At 40.3% G+C, this 20,584-nt stretch overlaps 1 long non-coding RNA gene across 4 annotated transcripts in view; it reads right to left on the bottom strand.

The window, feature by feature from the left end:
* LOC310757791 overlaps positions 1-20,584 on the bottom strand; it is a 78,514-nt gene that overhangs the window by 29,465 nt on the left and 28,465 nt on the right. The window contains exons 1-2 of one of the 4 annotated variants that reach the window (XR_014545477.1): positions 3,024-3,323; positions 1,287-1,346 (exon numbers count right to left, since the gene is read on the bottom strand). The exons of 1 other annotated variant lie outside the window; for it this stretch is intronic. This is a non-coding gene — a long non-coding RNA (uncharacterized lncRNA). Of the gene's footprint in view, positions 1-1,286; positions 1,608-3,023; positions 3,324-7,873; positions 7,968-20,584 lie in introns of those variants that run through there. 2 more of the 4 variants (XR_014545475.1, XR_014545478.1) reach the window with 2 other exon arrangements.

Below are 20,584 nucleotides of genomic sequence, written 5' to 3'. Positions count from 1 at the left end.
AGATAACTGGTGGGATGAGGTGAAGCTGCCTTCACTTCGGCTTACCTGGGCAGGGCAATGGCGAGGTTGCGGCTATGCAGATGCCCCAGTGGAACCAATCTCACACTCTGGCATATCCACACAACCCTGACTTCATCGCAGCCCTGCCTGTATCAGGTGAGCTTCTGTAACACCAGTGCTGGGGAGGCAGCACTGCTAATTGCATCCCTGCATGGCTCTCTATTGCCAGGGATAGTCCTTCACTGCTTGAAGCACCCATGGAAGTGCAGCTCTTAACCCTAACAGCATGATGCATTAGGAGGGGACTGTTCGAACTCCTGTATTCTTGCAAATGTGGGGTCTGTATCAGTGGAAGAAACCCTCCACCCAGTTAGGTATAGTGGCTGCCGATATGCAGCTCTCAAAACACAGAAAATGACCTGACTTCTAATCTATTTCTGCATAATTTATTTTTCAGCTATTTTTTTAAAAGTTAACATTTTTAGTTGTCTGGGGTAAGATATGTGCCCTTGTATCAGAGAAAATTCTGAAACATTTACTTTCAAAATCTATAATCCAGGGCTACAGAAGATAGTGTAATCCACAGCCCACAATATGAGGAACAGTTGAGGGACTTGGATATGTTTAACCTGGATAAGAGGAGACTGAGAGGAGATATGATAGCTTGTTTTCTGCTGCCCCAGAAGCTATGGACCATGCCCAGGACTCTAACCGATGGACTCTCACAGAAGGTGGTGGCCTCTCCTTCCTTGGAGGTTTTTAAGCAGAGGTTGGATGGCCATCTGTCATGGATGCTTTAGTTGATATTCCTGCATTGCAGGGGGTTGGACTAGATGACCCTTGGGATCCCTTCCAACTGCTGTTCTATGATTCTCTGACTCCTATAGGACTAAACCAACATGCACTTCAACATTACAGCATTATAGTTGTGCATAAAGTTGCAAGTCAATAGGAAAATTACATTGTTTTTATTAATGACTATGCATTCTTCACTGTCTAGATATATCTGACAATTTCACTGAGATATGAACTATAGAATAAGACTTTGGCTAGTATACAATGATAACATATTTCTATGTTTTCTTCAATGTAACACTCACTTTCAACAGAAACAAGAAATGTTTTGTCTTAATATTTTGCTGCACTTGCAACTTCCACAAAGTTTTCCTCTAAGAGTGAGCAAAACAAAGTCCTTATGTCAGTTTCTCTGTGGCATAAAATGTTACTTATACATGTGAGGGGCAAAGTTGCTTTTATAAGTCCATGAAATAAATATATCCAGTTACCTTCCTTTAATCTTCAGCCTAGTTCTGGTTATCTCTCATCTGTAAAAGGAGGATGGGAGCCTGCTTTGGGAGTTAGATGAGCAAGGTATTGTTTTCAGTTTACAAATCCATTTATTAGAGCACTGCGAAAAAGATGGTTTTGATGAATTTCCATATAATAAATGAGCTTTCCTTCCTGATTTTTAATTTAACTCAACTTATTTAGGTTCTAAATTTGCGAAAAAATAGTGTTATTGTTTTAGAAAATTTACAAATGAATTTTCTAAACTAGGTGTATGATGCATTCAAGACTGCCTATTCAGTGACACCAGTGCCTGATTTAGGCCATAAGATGCTGAGCTGAGGAGGCACCAAATAATTATAATATGAGTACCTACTGAGAAGATGCATAAAAAGCAACTGTACCAAAAGGAATGCTGGTGAATTTTCACGGTGACTTTTTTATTTTTCAAAAAACCACAAACTGGAGAACTAAACGTATGACTAGAAAAATGAGAAACCGAGAGAAACAAAAATTGTCAGATTTGCCCATCCCACAACTTTGGAATATGCATATATAGTACCTTTGGTTGGATGGGCAGTATTATTGAACAGTATACTGTTCAGGGAAGTTTTTATTATTTAATGCTGTACTGTTTTTAACACTTGATTGGGAGCCGCCCAGAGTGGCTGGAGAAACTCAGCCAGATGGGCGGGGTATAAATAATAAATTATTATTATTAGGATCAAAACACCATTACATCTCTCTCTCTCTCTCTCTCTCTCTCTCTCTCTCTCTCTCCTATTACATATCAGACAGACTTCAACTTTACTGTCTTTTGAGTAGGGCTTACTGCCAAGCAGCCATTAGCAGACCTGTCTTTCCTGACCTTTTTTAAGTTGCAAGAAAGGAGATTCCGACTAAACATTTGGAATAACTTTCTGACAGTAAGAGCTGTTCAACAGTGGAACAGACTCCCACAAGAGGTGGTGGACTCTCCTTCCTTGGAGGTTTTTAAGCAGAGGCTGGATTGCCATCTGTCATGGATGCTTTAGCTGAGATTCCTGCATTGAATGGCTTTACACTAGATGACCCTTGGGGTCCTTTCCAACTCTTAAGATTCTATGTTTCTGTGACCTGTTTCTTTGCCACTCCTTTTTGTTTTGTCACGTCCCTGAACATCATATTCCAGGTCAATCAGCTCTATAGATTAACTATGTAATAAATAAATAAATAAATAAATAAATAAATAAATAAATAAATAAATAAACAAACAAACGATATTGTATAAATGTTTTTGTTTTAAATATATATATACTTGCCCATCCCTATTCATAACATGAAGTGTTATCCTCAGTTGGCAGAATTATATACACATGGATATAGAGATAGGAAATTTGAAACAGTGGGGCCACTGACATTTGACTTCACTGTTTACTTTCCCCCTCTTAGGCATGCTGCCAACTGAGAATAACATTTTATGCATTTGAGAAAGTGGAGCCTGGTTGACCAAATGTGACGCGGTAATAAATTGGTTCGTCTTTAAAGTGCTACAAGACTCCCTGTTGTATGTGTTGAAAGGAGCTGACAGATAACTGGACCAAAGTCATCCAGGTTAGTATTATTGACAGTGCTGTTGTTGCTTTATGCAAATCTGAACCCAGGTCTTCCTGGTCCTAACCCAACACTCAAACACATAAATAGCACAAGAGAGGTTCAAAGGCAATTGAATCCTCACAATCACAAGTGAAATTGACCTCCAAATGCTGGCTTTCATTCTGTTCTATGTTGCTGAATTATTTGGTCACTGTAGACAGGTTGTTTCTCCAATCCTTGTAGCACAGCACTGGGAAGAGGATTTGTCATCTGTTGAAAGAATGACACACACTGTGCCACAATTATCAGTGCTGGATGCACTCATCATATTAAAATCAATATATGAAGAATAGAATGAGAAAAAATGGGACAAAGTGTTTAAAATGTTATAACTGGTCCAGACATGGAAAGTGCTTGCATGTGGGATTAGACTCAATTTGATTAAAATAATCAATAATTTTGCAAGGCTGCAGTAAAGCTAATAAAAGTTGCTTTTATAACGCTCTTTTCTTAGACAATATGTCTTCGGTTTAGCATGTCAATAAGCCGCATCTCTGTGAAACAATTTAGTTGTAAAGCTCCTGTTAGCATATCTTAGCTTCTTTGTAAATCATGTAATTCTGCATCCCAATCCAAAGCATTTACTTGAATTAAGTCCCATTTATTTCAGCAGGCAGCAAGTATGTATGTCTAGGATCATAGAATTTGTGATAGAAGTGAATGCTGAGACTACAATCAACCAAGCCCCGATGCTGCACAGTCTCAATTCATTTAAATAGGGAATGTGCAGAACGACATGATGGCACTTAACAAATGAAATTATCTAAGCCAGGGGTGAAGAATCTGTGGCCCTCCCATTATTGTTGGACTCTAGCTTCCATCAGCCCTACAAAGCATGGTCAGTAGGCAGAGCTAATAGGAATTATAGTCTCGATGGCCGCTACATTTATTGCATAGGGTTTTAATGCAAGCCATCTGCTTGCTGAACACCAGTCCTACAGTCGTCCTTTTTAAAAGCTGTTGTAGATCGTTTGGCCCAGATGAAATGCCTTCTCAGTTGTCCCTCACAAGAGAAATTTCATCTGGAGTTAATGTAAAAATGAGATTCTTTCATGCCACACTTTTTCTGTTCAGATTTACATTGCAACAGCCCCCAATGCCTGCTTTCACAGCCCTTGATTGCTGTGCTATTTTGTAGATAAAAAAAACACTTTCAGAGAAGGAGAACTCAGATTTAGACAATAATTCAGTTGGTTATTTTGGCCAAGTCCTATCTACTGGCCTCAGTTCCTCATCTTCTCTCTCTCTCCCCGCACCCCCCAGATAGATAAATAGCTAAATTGATGAAGAAAGACAGTGTGAACAGGACAGTTCTTGAATGCAGAGCACAAACCCAGTGATAGGTCACAGGAGGAGATGCTACATTACCTGGTAAATGACATCAGTTCCTTATTCCCCATCTCCATAGTGATGATGCAGCTTTAGCATTCCCTAACACTATTCAATATACCTCTGCACAAGGAGCACATTGCTTGCTCAACCTGCTGGATCATAACTATCGTCCATAAAGCGCTTTGATAGAATATGACAAGCATTCCGGCAGCCATCTTGTGCACTCATATATTTGTCCCAGTGATGTCAAGGAGCTGTGACAGTAGCAGCAATTTAGATTGTCTCTGTATAAAGCCAGAGGCATACCTAGAGGTTGGCAAAAGTGGCCCCTGCCAGGGGCGCAGGCCCAGGGGGCTCGCAAAAATCACCTATCAGACTATGAAGTGTATGGCGGGTACGTATGTGAAAATAATAAACTCTTTGGAAAACCAAGGAAATCCAAAAAAATATGAGCTTGGTCATGATGCAGCTCTGCTGCTGAAACATCAGGACTGGCCATTTAACTCAGAAAACTGCCTGGATGAGATACCACTGAAAATATATTGAAAATAAGGACTTATTTAAAATGTAGTTGTTTAATTTTTTTTAAAATATATCTTTCTTACTGTCCTGTTTTTGTTCATTTTTAGCTTAGAGGCTTGTTTAATTTTCGGGGGCTTAGTCTTAAGGGGTGAGAGAGAGAGAGAGCCCTGGTGTTAACTCAGAACAATGCAGTTAGAAGTCTAGTTCTGTAATACGCTGGGAGCATCAAACACCTGCCATAACAGACTTAGACATGTGGTTCCAAAAATATAGGATAGAGGGATAAAGGTGTGATATAAGGGTAGAGAAAGTAGACAAAAGAGAAGCTTCCTCCCCATCTCACATGAAAGCTGAGGGACAGAGGTTTCAGGACAGACCAAATGAAGTACTTATTGACACAGCCCGTAAGTTAAATTATGGAATTTGCTACACAAGATGTAGTGATGGCCGTCAGATTGGATGGATTTAAAAGGGGATCCACAGACAATAAGGCTATCAATTGCTCTAGCTATATATTAACTCCAGTATTCCCCCGAGTACCAGTTGCTGGGGACCTTGAACAGAAGAGTTACTGTGCTCTTCTCCGGCTTGTGAGCTTCCCAAAGACATTAGTTGGTCACTGTTGGAACAGTGACGACAGACCTTTGGTTTGATCCAGCAGGGCTCTTCTGAAAAAATGGACAGACATTATCACAGGCACAGGGATTTGATCGCAGACCTGTCATGGCATTTTTGACCCTTAGATGTCGGATTGCAGTGTTTTCCGGAGATAATTGCAGTAACCTATGGGAAAGCAGCTAAGGAGCTAAATGTAATATGTGTAAAACAATAACAAAAAACCCACACCACTCACACAGCACTGTTGCTAGGCAGATGTAAAACCAGTTCAAAGAACCATTGCCACCAAACCACCTCAAACAATCCTTTCTTTCTCCCTTTACTTATCATGCATTAGGAATCAAATGACTTCAACCCATTATTAATTCCTTGATGGCCATGGTTTAGACAAGGAAATCTAACTCACTCAAGTGAGGTAGGAGCAAAATCAATCATGCATTGGGTCCCTCTGACTAAGATTGCCTTTTTTTCTAGCTAAGGAAAGGCAGAAATTCTTTTGCCAACGTGGATGTTAAGTACAAAAACCCAAATTACTGTCCATCGTGTAGCTATAAAATATGAATAAAACTTGCATGTATGTTGAGAATATTTTGTGTATATTGTTTTGGCCATCTTCATTACAGTCTTATAGTAGTATCATTCCTATGCTGTGGAACTTTTCCTGAGAAAGAGTAGTTTGCTGAACACCATCTAAGAAGTTTGTGGATAAAGCAAGATTAGAGTGGGGGTTGTCTACTTAACAGCTCACACTATGAATATATTTCACCATCTCCTAAAGCACAAGTTGTGGTTTGCCAAGCTGAGAGTGCACCACCCTGACGACAAGCTTTTATTTATGCAGTGGTTTTTAATGTCTCCAGTATGCTTGGTCAGTCATTATTAACTCATCCAATTTAAGGTTTTGTTTCATTGAGAAATGTTATAAAACCAGAGTAATGAACAACTGTATAAATTCATTAATGGCTGTGTAGGGGAAATATAAAAAATGATGTATCTCCTCAGAAGCACTGCTTTTTAGTGGGGTCAACTCACATGTCCAGCATTGAGTCATCATGCACAGAGAAATTGTATAGATGTGTGAACCAGCTGTTTGTTCAAAGGTTTCTATCTACCTCTGTACAGTTTTCTAGTGTGCTATGCTTTAGCATTTGCCCCTCTTCAAAGCAGAGAAAATTGAATTGTAAAATTTGGTATACATTCTAGAGGTACCCTAGAAATCTATTTGAAGTGCATCTGAAGTTAGTTTATTAAATTTGTGGTGCTAAGTCATTTAAATCAACATGGACTTGCTGGCCATCATTGACTGCTTCATTGCCAGCAAATCAATCCAGTTAAATATATACTAAAGCAGTACTGTACTATGTGTTGTCTGGATACCCATGTGTTTTTAGTGTAGATGCCACTGGTCAAGTCCCAATAAATCATCTTCAGCACAACACTATTGCACAGTGATCTGGTAGTAGCATAGACAAATCTACAATCTTGATTACATTTGCAGGACAAACAGAAGCATATCCAGTAAACATTAGCTTGCACAAATAGAAGGTTATCCATGAAGGACATGAAGTAAAAAACCGAGGATATGCAAATAATGATCACTGAGCACAATATACCTTAATTTTGTGTTGCTGTTTTTTACTCTGCTCTTTTACTGCTTACTACTGATTTATTGTGTATGTATTTCTATTCAAACTGCCCTGCAAATACTTTTTGAAGTGTGGTATGTAAATCTATTAAACAAACATATATGCCTGGGCAAATGCCTTTTGATAGATGCAGGAATATACATTGTCTGGTGCATTTAGACAGACAACATATCTTAACAGGTTTATGGAAAGTAGCACATGAACTAGTACACAAATATAACATAGACCACTGTTACACAAACACTTAACACTTGAAGCACAGTTTTCTCAATTAAAATTGGAGGTACGCACACATAAAAATTTCTTCATCAGTGCCATGGATAATGGACAAACATCATCCCAACTGGGCTGGGGAATTGATATTACTTCTTGGTGCCAAATCCTAACCCTGTGCTTCCAGGCCAATGTTAATGTTTCTGGGGTTCTCCCTGCCCATCAGCTGTAGTGTGAGCTGCATCAGGAAATCCCGGTGGTGGCATTTCCCCTCCCCCCAGGATGATGTCACCACCCAAAAATTGGCAGAGAGAGGAGAGAGTAAATACTGCATGGGGCATACTTGCTCTGACAGGCAGAGGATGTTAGCTAAATCCTACAGAGGGGCTTAATTTTCCAAAGCACATTTCAATTTCTCAGACAGCACAGTTTGGAAATCACTGGCAAACTTACACAGATGCAGGCTTGGGTTACTGTATACACATTTCCCCGTGTCTCTTTTTTTCTGAACTAAATGTTCAGGCACCTTATCTCTATCAAGAAATAGGGTTGGTGTACAGTAACAGCAACCACAAAGCAAACAATTAACATGCATACATACAATATTCACACAGACATACCTAAAATAGGTCTCTTCTTTCCAGAAGGTTGTCTGATGGTTTTCATTTTCAGAATATGTATCCTTTTTCCCCCTGAAGGACACAGATGAGCACACTGAGAATAAAGCACAAAAACAACAGGAACAGAAATATAGTAGATGCTAACTTGTGCTTATAAAAAATTCTTTCTTTCACTTTTATCCAAGGAAGGAACAACCAGCAATGTTCTCTTCATAAGTTATTTTATCTGAAGGAAATCTGGAATTTGGTATGGGAATAAGAGTGTAGTTGCCATCAGGGCTAACTTGCCCATTAGCTATGCTGAGACCTTTGCTCAGTTTTGCCGTACAGATTTATTTATTACTTCTTCACCAAAGATTCCTAAGCAAACTCAGCAGTCATGGGATAAGAAAATTGGGGGGGGGGGTCTCTTATGGATCAGGAAGCAAAGAATGAAGGGGCCAACATGGCATGTATCACTTAGACTTGGGCAGAGGAGTGGGGTGGACCTGACTAAATTTGGCTGCGCTCGGTACAGCAGAGGGCCAGATTGGAGGACAGTGGGGGGAGGGGGGTTGCCATTGTCAATAAAAGTGCCATCTCTTTCCCCAGAAGATATATTGATATTTGAATGATACTAGATATCGGTCTTGCATCTTGAAAAATGATCTTAGTTAAGCACAGTTCATGATGGAGACCTGGACATGATGGAGAGTGGTTTTAGATATATGCAGGTAACCATACATATCCCAAAGAAGGGCAGTGCCAAAGAATGCTCCAACTGCCGCACAATTGTGTTCATTTCACACACTAGCAAGGTTATGCTTAAAATTCTACAATGCAGGCTTAAGCAGTATGTGGATCGAGAACTCCCAGAAGTGCAAGCTGGATTTCGAAGGGGCAGAGGAACAAGAGACCAAATTGCAAACACCCGCTGGATTCTGGAGAAAGCTAGAGAGTTCCAGAAAAACATCTACTTCTGCTTCATTGGCTACGCAAAAGCCTTTGACTGTTTCGACCACAGCAAACTATGGCAAGTTCTTAAAGAAATGGGAGTACCTGATCATCTCATCTGTCTCCTGAGAAATCTCTATGTGGGACAAGAAGCTACAGTTAGAACTGGAAATGGAACAACTGATGGTTCAAAATTGGGAAAGGAGTACGACAAGCTGTATATTGTCTCCCTGCTTATTTAACTTATATGCAGAATTCATTATGCGAAAGGCTGGAGAGGAATCCCAAACCAGAATTAAGATTGCCGGAAGAAATATCAACAACCTCAGATATGCAGATGACACAACTTTGATGGCAGAAAGTGAGGAGGAATTAAAGAACCTCTTAATGAGGGTGAAAGAGGAGAGCGCAAAATATGGTCTGAAGCTCAACATCAAAAAAAACTAAGATCATGGCCACTGGTCCCATCACCTCCTGGCAAACAGAAGCGGAAGAAATGGAGGCAGTGAGAGATTTTACTTTCTTGGGCTCCATGATCACTGCAGATGGTGACAGCAGTCACGAAATTAAAAGACGCCTGCTTCTTGGGAGAAAAGCAATGACAAACCTAGACAGCATCTTAAAAAGCAGAGACATCACCTTGCCAACAAAGGTCTGTATAGTTAAAGCTATGGTTTTCCCAGTAGTGAAAATAATGTCCATCGTCATACTTCAGTGTACTTATAAATTTTAGCTATGTTGCAAGATGCTATGATGATAATATGTAAAATGTCAGAACACTGCAAGCTTATCTGGCACTGTTAAGTGGATACCACTAGAGCAGTAGCAGTAAGACTAATGCATTGAACAGGAAGTTGGATTAAATGGTCTCCAAGACCCCTCCGATACACGATTCTGTAATTCAGTGTTACCAGAAAGGAGCAGAAGACATAACATGGATCTGTTTTAACCTCTGTTGCAAGGCATGAGAATAGTGGAGGACAGACCAGACAGTTTGAGATAATAGGATATATAACTGGCCTTGAATGAGTGACCTGAAGTTGGAGTCTCTATCTCTTAACTTATCTAGATCACAGGTAAAAATATGCCAAAGGCAGAAATCAGGGTCAGTTTGCATAGACTGTATAATAGAAGTCTGCTGTCAGTTTCTGCAATGGATCCATAAACTGTACATTTGCCAGACAATGGGACTAGAAAATTGGAATGTGACTTAAGAGTAATTCACTCCACCATCTCTGTAATAGAAGAATTCTATAAACTTAAAATCATCCCCAGAGAAGCAGCATAGCCATTTTAGGGCAATACAGTTTGTTAACCTATTATCCTTCCAGTTAGGCAGTAATTTCTGATATTCCACATTCAGTCTTCTTTGCTGCATCTTTTTTGGTGAGGATCTAAACATCCTGTGAATAGAGTTCCGTTCATGGCATGCTTCTGTTGAAGGAAAGGAGGCAGTAATTTTGCTGATCTCCCCTACCCACAGCAACCCCCTATATCCCCCAAAATCTGCTCTAGTGGAGTTTGGGAGCATTGGAGGTTGCTCCTGGGTGGGATGAAATGGATGAAAGTTGTCTCTCATCCCTTCTAACAGCAGGAGTTCCCTTCTGAATCAAAGACACATCCACAAATGGAAGAAGCCCCTCCATTTCTGGAAAAGTGAGTCCACATACAAGCCATTTTTTCCTGCCCTGCCTCAAGTGTCATTGTGATTAGTTGCCCTCTCTCTACTTTATGAAAGCAGTGGCGTAGCGTGGGGGGTGCAGGGGGGGCCGGCCGCACCGGGCGCAACATCTGGGGGTTAGGGTTAGGGGGCGCAAATCCACGGGTTAGGGGGCGCAAATCCATGGGTTAGGGGGTGCAAATTACTTGCCTTGCCCCGGGTGCTGACAACCCACGCTACGCCACTGTATGAAAGAAAGGCTTTATGGAAGATCTCAATGTATTGCATAAAATTTTAATGTCCCCCCCCATCATCTTTTGATAAGTACACAGACGATAGCTCATCTCTTTAGTATATCAACCACTTTTCATGTGTGAATGATCCAGCTAAAAAGCCATCAAACACAACTTCAGCTTAAAGACAATGCTTTTCAATGAAGCCAATTGATCAGGTGCAAGTGATGAGGTTTCAAGCATTTTACTTTTGTGATACTTTCCCAGTTCCTCCTGCCTTTTACACATGTCATGTATATGTCTGTATCTTGCTGCTTTTCTTCTCCGAATCCTAAATTCCTTCTCTAAATGCTACCCCAAGTGGATGGCATTAATTTTACAGAGGCATTTTTTTTTGTTTTATTTTTTGTGGCACACTGTTGAGATACTGTAATCTCATAGTCTTCTCAAAGTTGCTGTAGCCTAAATAGTTTTCCACTGATTTCCACTCCCCATCTATATATGTTTAATACTTGGATTGTGCAATGGTGTGGTTAGCCAGGTTCCTAACAGTTTTATTCCCGGCACTGCCCAATGTCTTGAGGGGAGGAAATTGTTCAAGACCACAGAGTAGAGCTGGGACAGGCATGCAAGCAGCAGTGAGGAAGGGATAGCTTCTGCTGCTTTGCAGGATCCTAAGGTTGTCACAAGAGTGCCAACTGTGGCCTCCTGCCAGTGCTGGGACCTGATCGTAGCAGCTCAGGCATACAGCAGCTCACAGGATTAGCAACAAGTCATTAATGAAAATGTTGAACACCACTAGATCCTGGACAGATCCTGCTAAACCCCACTTGTTAGCCACCTTCCATTGATTCTTTCATTCCTCTTGGTAGTGTTAAGCTTAGCGTTGCCACATTTTGAAAAGTGAAAATCCAAACACAAAATTCGTTGAGTTTTTTGGCAATTTTTTTTTTGCAAAATCTTTTTTCAAAAAAGTTTTTGAGCTATTTTTAAGGAAAGTTGCCAAAATCTACACTTCCAACACTGATTGCCATACATCCGTATTTTCCCAGAAATTCAAGTGATTTCCGCCCTGACACGGTTTTTGACAGCCAAATCCTGGTTATGTCTGGGAAATTCTGGACATATGGCAACCCTATGTTAAGCAAATACAGATTTTCAGACAGCTGGACCTGAACATACAGGTTTTCAAGCAGCTGGGTGATGTAATACAGCATAGTCTAAGCCACATTTTTGCAATTTGCCATTATTGAAGGCCTTGCTGAAACTGGTATGTGTATTTGTAAATTTGGCCCTCTTGATTGTAGCCACCTGGTAGGTATTCGTCCACAATCACCGTACCCAATGACATGGAACCTTGCCATTGCATGTATGTTGCAGGTGTATGTTTCAGCAGGCAGATGGCAAGGGTGAAGCTTGCCTCTACCTGCTTTCTACATGCTCATTAAACATGTGGAGAGCAGCTGAGAACAGTTTGGAGTACGTCATTTGAATTGAGGAGCAAGAGAGCTATGTTGTGTCTGAAACTGCAGGACCTTGAGATATAGGAGTTCTCTCTGATGCAGGGCTGGTGGAATTGCTGCCTCTTGTTGGAAAGTCTGCTTACCTCTAATCACTCAGCTTTTATATTGGTAAATGAAATCACTATTACAAGCAAAAGAAACTCAACCATGGATGGACAGAGAAAAATATCTGACACATTCCAAATTGTGCTGACAGATACGGAAATTAGTTTGGCTCTTCAATATTTGCTGTTAACATACCCATGCTTGGTTCTGCTAATCATTCTGTTTTATTGTACCTCTGCTGTTCTCAGTGTACCCTGGCCCTTCTCTAAGAATTTCAGAGTGGCTTACACATGGTTCCCAAGATGTATCCTACCCAGATAGCTTACAAGTCCAGACTTGCTCAGCTTCAACAGTAGGACTACATCATCATGAGCCTTCAGGAGACAGGAACTCCCTATTGAACAACGAATAGAGGTTTTATATGTTAATACTAGAAGCCTCTGAGCCAAGATGGGGGAACCTGGAGTGCTTGGTGCTAAACAACAACATAGTGGGCATATCAGAAACCTGATGGAATGGAGAAAAACAGTGAGACACAGTTGTCTGTGGGTATGAACTCTGTTGAAAGGGCAGAAAAGGGCACATTAGAGACTGTGTCAAACAGGGAATACAGTTCAACAAAGTGGAAGAAACTCTTCCACAGAATTGCTGCGGGTAACAATACCAGGCATGAAAAGTAATTTAGAACAAGGGATGTACTATGGCTATTTGACCAAAATGATGACTGTGAGATGGAGAAATAAATCAGGGAGGTGGCTAAAGAGAAAGTGTTGTAAGAATGGGCGACTTCACCTACTTTCAGATCAATTGGGCAAATGCATGTTCAGGTCACAACAAAGACAGTTACTATTATTTATGTAGTACAGTACCATCCATCTGCATGGCATTTTACAGAGTAGAACAGGATAGGTCACTTTTTCAGAGGGATTACAATCTATAATCTGACAAGGGAGACAACAGAGAAGAAGGTGGTAAATGGGAGTAGAGATAAACAAGGAGCAAATATGTACAATTTCAGTTACAGTGAATTAGGCTCAGTTGCAGCAGGGAGAGGAGGGGACTGTGTCAAAGGATTCACCGAAAAGGTGGGTTTTGAAGAGGAAATTAGCATCACATAGATGTTCTAGGTTATGTTCCAAGATTAAGGGGCAGGAAGAGAGAAAGAGTGGTGTTATTTGGGAGAGAAGGGTAAGCTGCATAGCCAAGGGTGGTAGAGCTGGAAGAGCAATGGTGATAGGCAGGGATGGTTAAGAGCAGGGAGATGGGGATGAGATTCTACTGGAACTGTGAATGGAAAAGTTATTAGCATGAGGACATAAGGAAGGATGTCACATGATCAGGGGAGTAAAAGAGCTTCGTTTACTTCAGCAGTAGACTCCTATACAAAGGTGAGACAGTACAAACCAGAGAGAATACAGTGACAATAGACGAAGTGTGAGATTACTAGCACTAGAGATGATGTAAAGAGAGAAGCTAGATGACTTGGGCATGGACTAAATATCATTCATATATATACATATATATGTATGTGTATGTATATATATGTGTGTGTGTGTGTATATATACCACTTTATAAGTAAACCTCTGTGTGTGTGTGTGTGTGTGTGTGTGCGTGTGCGCGTGTGTGTGTGTGTTAGGAGAGAGAAAAGGCAAAGAGAGAACAAAGACTCATTCCTGTCTTACAGGGTAGATTAGCGACATTGTCAATGGATATTGAGAATGAACTAGGACAAGGGAAGGAAAGTAAAGGGCCGAGGAAGGGGAAGGAAGAACTGGAATAAAAAGGAAGAGGCGGGAGTGAGAAAAAGTCAGTTCAGAATGGATGGCTTCCATTTTAATACAGCAACATCCTTCAGTCAAATTATTTTGTGTTTATAAAAAACCAAAAAGTTGTTTAAAACTCAGCCTGGTAATAAGATAGTTTGTTTACTACTCTCACTCTAAATACTAAATACCAAGTAATAAAAATATTTCCTGCTTTGGGGAGCCTGTTTCAGGACTAACCATCTATTTCTGGAATCTTATGCCTATATCTGTGCAACATCCTTCAGTCAAATTATTTTGTTTACCAAAACATCAAGCTGCTTAAAACTCAACCTGTTAATAAAATAGCTTGATTATGTGCATGGAAAGCTCCTTCAGAGTAATTAATGTTATGCATATACCAGGTTGGCAGCCAAATTTGGCTTTAAAAAATTAAATTACAAAAGGAGTTAATTTGGAATTTGTTTATGGGAAGAAAACATGAAAATATTTTTAATATCATATCAAATCGTAAAATTTGATATGGAAAACCAGAGTGTATAACTTGAAATTTCAATATAGGACAAAATAAAGATGAAAGCCCACTCTGGGTGGCTCCCAGCAGAATAGTAAATATACACGATATACACATATTAATGATACAGGTGTTAATAGAAAGCTCAGTTGTTTAAGTGGCTTTGAAAAGCCAAGCACCATTCAAACCATCAAATATTTAGCTATCTACATTATATAAATTGCAGAGCCAAATTTTGTGCATCTTGCATATGTTCAGAATCCTATTGGCATCAACACAACCAATCAGCTTGCCAAAATGTATGTAGTTGGTCCACAATCCCATGTTATCAAATGTTATTGTAACAGAGACCATATTACCTGTCTCTTAGTGCAGACCCTATCAGCCTGAGCTTCCACAACCACAGCCTACCATGAAACCCTATTGGCAGGATTGGCAGCAACAACAGCAGATATGTTCTATGATAATATCTTATTCTCTTGCTAATTATGTTGTTTTAAGTGTGCATTTTTATTTGGCCTCTTTTGGTAATGTTTTCTTTTGAACTCTTTAAGATAAAATTTTCATTGTTCACTAACTTTGCTGAATTAAATGTCCATCCTGTAGTTGGCCACCTTTGTAATGTTTTAATTTTGAAGTCTTTTAAGATAATATTTTAGTTTTCTGTTAATTATGTTGCATTGAATGTCTACTTTATATTTGACTTTCTTCAGTAATGTTTTATTCCGGATTGTTTTATTTTATGCTTTGAGATTCTTTTCTTAAAAATACAAAGTGGTATAGAAATTAAATTATTATTATTATTATTATTATTATTAATAATAATAATAATAATAATAATAGAAAATCTCATGAGAGAATACACACACACTGTATATACACACAATAAGTGCAAAATCATTCCTACTTAAGGATATACTTTAGGCTCTTCTTTTATTTTCCTCAAATGAACATGAAAAGTGTGTGGATCATGTTGTTATATGATTTAGTCCAGGGGTTGGCAAACTCTGGCCCCTGGGCTGGATCATGCCCGCCAGGGTCCTAAATCCAGCCCGCGCCGCAAAGCCGGAACCTGCCGCAAAGCCGAGACTCCCAGCAATGGCAACGGGAGGAATAGGCTGAGTGGCGAGGCTCTGCCAATCAAACACCACACCTGGTTTATCTCAGCGCGGCATGCGGACATCTCTGTCAATCGAACGCCGCTGAGGTAAACCATTAAAGAAATTGGAGTTCTTGTTGGAAATACACTAAAAAGGATATACCAAGAGCTCAGGCCACAAGTTTCAATATAAGGAATAATTCCTACTCGAGAGTTGAACAGAAAAACGTATATATTCTGCTAAGAATAACAGTTTGAAGTTGATAGTAGATTTAAACACAACGTGTAAGTACGATAGTTTTAAGGTAAAACGTTTAAGTACAGGAATAATGTAGTTTCAAATAGCCAGTGATATAGTATAGAGGTACATGAAATACCAGTACACAACAATTATTTTGTACAAGTCTCAATAGCAGTCAAAAGGAGTCCATATTATATAGAATCAAAATAAGGACTATTTTTCCCCCACAGCATTTGATTGACAGAGCTGCCACTACTCAGGCTCTTCCTCCCGCCGCCGCCGCCACCGCCACCGCCCTGGTGCTCCTGTGGGCCAGAGAGCAGCGCAGACGAGCTCTCTCTGCCTACCCGCTTCATGAGAAGGAGTGGCGGTGGTGGCGGTGGTGGCAGCCCCTGGCAAAGTAAGCAGAGCGCCTTCTTTCTCTAGGCAGGGAGGAAGCCAGTTTTGTGCCAGCCCTTTGGCAAATGAGGCAGGCGGCAAACCAAGAAGGCGGCTGGGGGGGGGGACTACTTGCCCCCCTCGCAGTGTGCATAGGAGTTCATTTTTTATAAAAAAAAATAGTCCGGCCCTCCACAAGGTCTGAAGGACAGTGGACCGGCCCCCTGCGGAAAAAGTTTGCTGACCCCTGATTTAGTCACTAGGTTATGTGCTAGATTGTAGGAAACAGTAACTTTCTTGTCTAGCTTTCTAATGGTATGAAAGCCTTGGTGTCAGAAGTAAAGTTTATAAAGCTACAAATTCCTAACGTGACAAAGAAAAGGGCACAGTTCCCTGCATCTGAAACCTTCACCTTTAGTAGTACTTTCTAAATGGAAGGAAATAATTGCTTGCTTCTGCCAGGCCATGAACCTCCACAAGGAAAAATGAATAATGCAGGTAAGCTTGGCACTTTATGTCACGAGAAAGAAGCAGAAGAGGACCACAAGCACAACTCTGAGAGAGTTTGTGTCAAGTCTGAGGCCCATTTCATCTCCAGGGGGGAATGTGGTTTATGAGAGGATCTGCTTCTATCAAAGAGCTCAGAAGCCAAGGGATATCTTATTGAGTCATTTGTTAGGGCCAGCCTTGTATGAACACTGTGAGTTTTCTGATAAAAAGGAGAAGCATCTTAGAGATAGAACAGTTCTTGGAATTCTAGACAAAGGGTGCTCTGGAAAAAAAAATGCAGCTAATAAAGAACTCTTAGCTCTTCACAAAGCCACAGTGGTGGCAAGACAATCAGTGTTGATAAAAACCCAGAACAGGGAGCAAAGACAACATCAGAGTGACTTGGAAGATGCAATTTCTACACCACAAAACCCTAGAAGCAGTAGTAGCCATTTTGAAAAGGACAAATTAATTCTTCAAGTCTCTCTGCAGGGCCATCACAAAAGAAAGCCCAGAAAAGAAAATCCAGCAATTTGAAAAGCATTCTGCATGCTGTTTTCAGATAGCATGCACAATATATGAAACATTAGAGGGGTCCTGTAAAGGGGCACAGGGCAGCAAATGTTGCTGTTTTTAAAAAAAGTACTTTTGTTAACATACGTCATACCAGATACTAATCCACCTGTTTTATGAGGAATGGGGAACTACCTTGGTCAGTGGTTCATCACACAAACCACTTGAAAACTGCTGAGGGTCTTGGTGGACCACTTAATAATTTCTTTGCCTGATGTAGCAATTGCAATTCCAAAGAATTCAAATTGTAATGCAATCATATACAATATAAGAAATAAAAGAAGCCATAAAATACAATTAAAAATCAATATGAGTAATCTATGTGATGGGTATGCCATTGCCTGTCTTCAACCACAGCTCTGCAGACAGGCTGCTGACAACCTGAATGACACTTGGAGTCCACCGGTGGTACGAAGAATACAGTTTGGGAACCCTTGATCTAAGTCTAGGTTGATATTTTCAAGATATATTAACAAAAGTGCAATCAATAAACCCATTGCAATATCCACCATGGCCTGGCTTTGAGGACCAGATAAGACATTAGCTTTACAAAGATAAATGGCATTATCATCAATGGCCCAATCATATAGTTTAATGATGCCAATAAGGTCCCATTAAGTTAGCACTGATAGAAGGAGCCATGCAATAGGTGAAGTGCTACTACAGCTGCATGGTTCAGAATGGATGCCAATCACATTCTGCTCCAGAACTCCTACCAAAGCAGAAAAACACTATGCACAACTCATAAAGGAGTGTGTTATTAGCATTTAGGCATGTAGAACTGTCTGCTACTGCCACTAGCCCTCGTTACTATCTTCAAGTAAGCGATGAGGCAGAGAGCAGAAGAACATATTTATACAGAATGAGCTACCCACTGTTCTTTTAAGCTACATGTCAACACCGGTGATTAGCCCAGCAAAGCTGCTAATGGGAAGACAAATCAGAAAACCTATTCTAGCCCTAGGGAAGAATCTCATTCCAAAGTAGCCTGGTGTAAAAAAGGTTGCTGCTTTCATATTACGAAGTCCATAGAGGTTATGAACAGTGCTGGCCCACCCATGAGCCAGACTGAGGCAGCCACCTGAAGCTGCTTTTTGAGAAACACAAATGCAGCACATGAATATTGGGAGGTATCTGCTATGTTTTACTCACAGTAGACCCACGCCTAAATTAGGGCCATTACTTTCAACAGGTCTACTCTGAGTAAAACTGAGGAAAACTTAGTTGAATACCAATTCTTTTGTTCCTGAGCACTAACTATGGGAATTATGACTGGAACTATTTGCTATTTCATGCAAAATAACTGGACCATTTAGTGTCATTCAGGCAAATGAAGTTATGAAGTTTGTAAGTTCAAATTATTCAGGCTAAACTGAGTTGCTGGCTGTGTTATTAACCAGTAAAATAAGGTAAATGAAATTCAAATTTAAAGGAAGGCTGCAATTTTGTATTGGGTTAATGCTTCCATAAACTGTATTTTAAATAAAAACAATAGCAAAGATGCTATAGATCGTGGTTCCATTTGAGTTCAACTCCTTGTGGGCTCCATGGAGGGCAAGCGAAGCTGCCAATAAAGTTCTCCAAAGGTTATGGGCCCAGCACGCTTCCGCTGCGCCACTCTGCTGATTTATTGAGCACACAAGGCTATCATCGGCTCTTACTTCTGTCGCTGTGCTAATCTCTGCTAACTGCAGCTGGAAGCCCGGAGCAGCAGAGACACGCAGGGAAGCGTGTGGGCTCCACGGAGGGCAAGCGAAGCTGCCAATAAAGTTCTCCAAACTCCTGGGATCTTCCTCTGATGATTTCTATGCTCATACACCAGGTCCACTGTCATATCAGAAGAGGCATGTCCAGCCATTGTGGTTTATCTCAAAGATGGAAACTTGCATCTGATTCTTGCCCTTCCCCATTAATAAAAGCACACAAAAGGCTTTTATTCTCTAGGTTCTGTTAGAAAATCTACTGCTCTTTCTCCTTGGTCCATCTTTTCTCATTCCTGTCCACTTTTTCACTTTCTAATAATCGGTTTACGATGGCTTACTAATCTGAATTGCTTGTCATATTTTTACACAAAATGCCCTGGGCACCAATTAGCAGATTAAAAAATGGTTGTTGTTGTTGTTGTTAGTGGCCGCCTTTTTCAAAAATCCTGGGTGGGTCTATCAAGGACAGGTAGAAAGCACTGAAAGTCAGTTTATGATCACTCCATACAATCCAGTAGTTACAAATAGAACCCAAATGCAGATTGGACGGTGAGGAAGATGTGATTCAGCCACAGGGCTGTTGAAATCAGTGTTGTGCTGGGTAATTATTATTTACACAATGCCCCAGAAGCCAGTAGTTCTGTTTATAAAAAACAGTAAACATGGGAGAGAATCCCTCTGTGAAGCTGGCAGAAGGACTAATGGCCCCCTATGTGTACCTTTATTGATTATTCTCTCACATTCTAAAAGCGCTGAATAAAATTAAATAATGAGAATACGTTTCTAATTATTTTACAAAATTTCTAGACTGCATTCCTTCTAAAAGTACCGATGTTAGTTTATGACTAAATACTTATAAAATCAGCACATAAAACAAGCAAGCGATAAAACACAATTATTGATATCAAGAACAGAACAGAAGTAGAGAGAATGACTCAACGCTTAATTGTGAAAAAGCCAACAGCCTGGGCAAATAACTATGTTGATACTTTAGATAAAGTTAAGATGGAAGGTAGCCTCACAGGCCTTCCTGGGAAATGTGCTCTCTGACTATAACATGCCCTCCAACATTTCTCTGATGAAAATAGGGATGTCCCGTTCCATAATGATAGTTTGACTATTTATACCCCACGCATCTTACTGGGTTGCCCCAGCAGCTTCCAACATATATAAAAACATAATAAAACATTAAACATTTTAAAAAACTTCCCTATACAGAATTGCCTTCAGACAGCTCGGGAGTTGAATAACTCCATACCAGCCAACATTTCTCCAGTGAAAATAGGGATGTCCTAAGGAAAAGTGGGACATTCTGGGATCAAATCAGGGACGTCCCTGAAAATAGGGACACTTGGAGGTTCTGCTGTAACACTACTATGCAGTTGAACTACTAGAAGATCAAAAAGAAAGGCAAGCATTTTTTTGTTTTGCCCATCAGGAAGACAAGGGAGGTGACCTGTCACCATATTCAGAGTTGCCACCCAACCAGAAAATCAACAAAACCCTTCCCAACTTTGCCTTATATTTATTTTTTGCTTTGACACCAATTGCCAGAA

The sequence above is a fragment of the Podarcis filfolensis genome (genome assembly GCF_964270895.1).
Source record: "Podarcis filfolensis genome assembly, chromosome: 1".
Classification (NCBI taxonomy): domain Eukaryota; kingdom Metazoa; phylum Chordata; class Lepidosauria; order Squamata; family Lacertidae; genus Podarcis; species Podarcis filfolensis.
This window is presented reverse-complemented; position numbering and strand designations above follow the sequence as displayed.